At 45.3% G+C, this 5,208-nt stretch overlaps 1 non-coding gene across 1 annotated transcript; it reads left to right on the top strand.

Moving 5' to 3' along the window:
• The first annotated feature begins 4,024 nt into the window (after positions 1–4,024).
• Positions 4,025–4,099, top strand: Trnat-ugu. Its single transcript has one exon. It is a non-coding gene; the product is annotated as a tRNA-Thr (tRNA).
• Positions 4,100–5,208: the final 1,109 nt, after the last annotated feature.

Raw genomic sequence — 5,208 nt, 5'->3', positions numbered from 1 at the left:
AGGAGTGGGACATTCTGAACGAACAGTACGCTGATGAACTTGTGGATAGTATGCCACGACGAGTATAGGCATGCATCAATGCAAGACGATGTGCTACTGGGTATTAGAGGTACCGGTGTGTACAGCAATCTGGACCACAACCTCTAAAGGTCTCGCTGTATGGTAGTACAACATGTAATGTGTGGTTTTAATGAGCAATAAAAAGGGCGGAATTATGTTTACGTTGACCTCTATAACAGTTTTCTGTACAGGTCCCGGAACTCGGGGAACCGAGGTGATGCAAAACTTTTTTTCATGTGTGTGTAAGAAGTGTACAACAAAGCAACTTGTCTGATATTTGTTTAGCACATATCAATGTTTTCGTCACGGAAACGTAATACAATGACGTGCCGAAAAATGCATATTAATCCAAATGTAAAAGACTACTCTGCAATTTGCACTTCAGGTCCTGATAGAGGGTTCATCGAATCACTGCGTATTTATCTAGCGTTACACTCTGGAACGGCGCGCGGGAAAAACGAACCCTTAAATATCTCCGTAGGAGCTCTGATTTCTCTTATTTTATTACGATTATAATTTCACCCTAAGCTGATAGACGCCAACACAAAATGTTCGCATTCAGAGGACAAAGTTGGAAATTGAAATGTTGTGAAAAGATCTCGCCACATCGATAAACACCATAGCTCATGTATCATCCCCATGAAACTCTCCCCCTGCTTTGCGACAGTCCAAAACGAGCTGCCCTTCTTTGAATTTTTCGATGTTCTCCATCAATCCCGACTGGTAAGGATCCCATACCAGACACAGCAGTACTCGAGCAGGGGATAGGTAGGTGTAGCGTAGGCAGTCTCTTTAACGGACTTGTTGCATCTTCTAATGTTCTGTCAGTAAAATTCAGCCTTTCGTTCGCCTCCCCCACAACATTATCTATGTGATCTTTTCGATGTAACTTGTTCGTAATTGTCATCCCTAGGCATTTAGTTGAGCTGACAGCCTTTACACTTGTGTAGTATATCGTGTAACCGAAATTTAACGGATTCATTTTAGGAGCCATGTGGATTACCTCACACTTTTCATTATTTAAAGTCAATTGCCAGTTTTCGCACGAAACAGATGTCTTGTCTAAATCGTTTTTGAGTTGGTTTTGATCTTTTGATGACTTTAATAGCCGGCAAATGACAGCATCAGCTGTAAATAATCTAACAAGGTTGCTCAGATTGTCCCCTAAATCTTTTACATGGATTAGGTGCAGCACAGGCTTGCAACACTTCCTTGGCCAACGGCAGATATCACTTCTTTTTTACTCGACGACTTTCCGTCAGTTACTACGAACTGTGACCTCTCTGACAGGGCCGGCCGGAGTGGCCGAGCGGTTCTAGGTGCTACAGTCTGCAACCGCGCCACCGCTACGGTCGCAGGTTCGAATCCTGCCTCGGGCATGGATATGTGTGATGTTTGTAGGTTAGTTATGTTTAAGTAGTTCTAAGTTCTAGGGGACTGATGACCTCAGAAGTTAAGCCCCATAGTGCTCAGAGCCATTTGAAACATTTGAACTCTCTGCCAGGAAGTCACGAATCCAGTTGCAAAACTGAGACGGTATTCCTCAGGCACGCAGTTTGTGTGTGGTAATTATTAACAGAGATTCACAATTCACTGTGAATGAATCACATTTATTTATGTAGTCAAGTTTTCGTGCCAGTACCAAGAAACATAGAAGCATATAAAATTTATAACTGAGGTATATAAAAAGGAAGGCTTTGCCACAGTGGATGGACCGGTACCTGTCAGGTCACTGCAGTTAAGCGCTGTCGCGCGTGACCGGCACTTGGATGGGTGACCATGCGGGCCGCCATGCGCTGTTGCCATTTTTCTGGGTGCACTCAGCCTCGTGATTCCAATTGAGGAGTTATTCGACCAAATAGTAGTGGATCCAGTCAAATAAAACCATCGTAACCACCGGGACAGCGGTGTGCTGGCCACATGCCCCTCCTATCAGAGTCCTCAACTGAGGATGACGCGGCGGTCGGATGGTCCCGATGGACCACTTGTGGCCTGAAGATGAAGTTCTTAGTGCTTATGTAAAAAGGAAGTTATACACTCTTCAGCCAGAATATAATGACCACAAGCCCACCACTATCGATGTAAACCCGTCCTGGAGATAACAGCGTCACGTGGCGAGAAATTACTGCTAGCCTCATCCCCCCCCCCCTCCTGTCCCAAACACACATTGCGTGGAGTATCAGTTAGGGAGCTGTCCATTTGTAGAACGGGGAAAGCGCGCAATCTGAGTTCGACCGAGGCTAGATTGTGATGGTCTTCAGGGTCAGCACGAGCATTTTGGAAACTGCACGACTAGTCAAGCGTTCAAGGAGTGCTATAGTGAGTGTCTTCAGCTTGTGGCCGAACCGAGGTGAAACCACATCCACACGTCATGTTGTTGGGTGGCCACCCTTCATTACAAATTTGGACGCCGTACGCTGGGCAGACTGGTAAACAGGACCAGCGGCGAACTGTGGTGGAACTATCATCAGTCTTTAATTCCTGGCAGAGTACAAGTGTGTCTGAACACACAGTGCACCAAACACTCCTAAAGATGGGACTCCGCAGCCAACGACCCATGCATGTGCCAATGTTAACCCGTGACATTGGCAACTGTGACTGAAACAGGCACATGACCACTGGCGCTGGACTTTGGCACAGTGGCAGAGGATTGCGTGCTTTGATGAACCCTGATACTTTCTTCATTATGCCACGAGTCAGTCGACTTCCAGTAGAACAGCTCCTCGACACCGTACTGCGGGGCGGAGACAAACTGATGGCGGCTCCAATAAGCTCTGGGAAACTTTCACGTGGACATCCATAGGTCTAGTCCATGCAAGGCACCATGACGGCCAACGAGTGTGGTACACTGGTTCCATACCACATACACCCCTTTATCATGATCGTGTTTCCCGCCGGCAGCGGCATTTTTGAACAAGATAATGCGCCATGTTACAAGGCCAGGAGTGCGATGCAGTGGTTCGAGGAACATAATAGCGAGTTCCAATTAATGTCCTGGCCTCCAACTCGCCTGATGGGAACCCGCTCAAACACTTCTGGCGTCTGACATCATCGCCCCCTCCCTGCTATTTACGGGAATCATGTGATTTGTGTGTGCAGATGTTGTTCCAGCTCCTTCCAGCGACCTACCAAGGCCTCCTTACTTCCATGCCACGACACATCGCCGCTGTCATCCGTGCCAAAGGTGGACATACCAGCTGTTAGGTAGGTTGTCATAATGTTCTGGCTGATCAGTCTATATTACACATATGAGAGACATGGCACATAATTCCACACAAGCTATTCTCAATATCTAAATGACGTTTAGTGGTTTTCACCATTTAATAAGAGATCCTATACAGTCAAAACAGCTTCTGATTTTCAGTGCACTCTGATCGTTCAACAGATCTTTGGAATGATAAAAAATGTTTATATACGTATTTGGAATATTCTAAGAGGGAATTAGAATTATATTAATACCTGCTGTTGACGGGTGTTGATATATATCAACGGGCAGAGGTGAAAATTTCTGCCCTGACCTTGGACTCGAACCCAGGATCTCCTGCTTACATGGCAGACGCTCTATCCATCTGAGCCACCGAAGGCACAGAGGATAGCGTGACTGCAGGGACTATCTGGCGCACGCCTTCCGTGAGACCCACATTCTCACCTTGTATGTCCACACACTACGTCCGTAGTGTCCCACTCCAACACACTCATTACTCGTGAAAGACATGTCCGAAAGAACAGACACCATATCCATATAAGTATATACTTCTGGCAATAACAGCCATGACGCTCTTCTTTTGTGCGGATGCACACACATTCCCCGGACTGTTACGGGGCTCGGTAAGAATGTCTTCCACGAGTAATGAGTGTGTTGGGGTGGGAAACTACGAACGTAGTGTGTGGACATACAAGGTGAGAATGTGGGTCTCACGGGAGACGTGCGCGAGATAGTCCCTGCAGTCGCGCTATTATCTGTGCCCTCGGTGGCTCATATGGATAGAGCGTCTGCCATGTAAGCAGGAGATCCCGGGTTCGAGTCCCGGTCGGGGCACACACTTTCACCTGTCCCCGTTGATATATGTCAACCCCTTCAGCAGCTGAAGTTATTAATATAATTCTAATTTCGTTCTAGACGGCTGCAAGTCATCGGACATGTCCGAAAGAACAGACACCATATCCATATAAGTAATTCTTCTAAGAGGGTTTTGTAGCCCTTGTAAGCTTTATGTAAAATTTCCATGTTAAGTAAAGATGAAGGAGGAAAAGTGTGTTTGTCGATTTTGAAATAACTGCAGAAGTTGATTTATATAAATTTTCAACTTCTTTCATGAGCAGGAACCCACAGAAGTGGGCCTAAAGTGCCCTCCCTGTCCGTTCTGTATAAAAACTCGTACATACGTTACATTTAATTTTATATGCCCAGATTTGAGAAATTTGAGATTTGTAGGCTTCTCATCGTGTGCAACGAGCAGCTTGGTAACATTATTTCTCTTGTAAGGTTGTACTAAGATGAGGGGAAATGGGAAAACACCAAAGTTGTGTAGGAAAAAATTGGATCAAAGTGGGCGAAAAATTGCCAAGAATGAATGTGCGACCAAGTTCCTTTCGACGTCAATCTCCGCTTGCAACGAAGAAAAAAGCTCTCGTTTTAAGAACATGTGGAGAAGAGACAGAAACACCGTAAGTAAATTGTACTGCACGTCTATAAGGAAATACTATTTTCATCTATAAATCCTAAATGCTCTTCATGAAGGATAGTTGGTAAGCTTCCGTGTAGTCTTTCCAGGCGATATACATAGGAGGAAGAAACAAATCGGTTAACTCTAGTAGGAACTCCGCTCTCGAAATTTTAAGAGTAAACAGCGTGGAACGTGCGCAGAATTTCTAAAAGTGCAAAGTGATAACTAGCATGTCAGATATTCTGAGCTTGCGTTTGGACGTTCACCAATGAGATAGCAGAACGGCACCTACGTCAAATGCATGCCATCTCCCTCCAGTACAGTGTCACGAGGCGCCATATTGGCTTCCAGTTGGATCCCATATTTACATTAATGTTTAAAAAAAATGGAACTCCTTGAATGACTAGAGATAGAACATTCATATTCACAGGACGTGTACATTAGTATGTTCTGCAGAAATGATTAGCATTTCAGTCGCCTC

Source organism: Schistocerca piceifrons, chromosome 9 (genome assembly GCF_021461385.2).
Source record: "Schistocerca piceifrons isolate TAMUIC-IGC-003096 chromosome 9, iqSchPice1.1, whole genome shotgun sequence".
In the NCBI taxonomy this organism is placed as follows: Eukaryota; Metazoa; Arthropoda; class Insecta; order Orthoptera; family Acrididae; genus Schistocerca; species Schistocerca piceifrons.
This window is presented reverse-complemented; position numbering and strand designations above follow the sequence as displayed.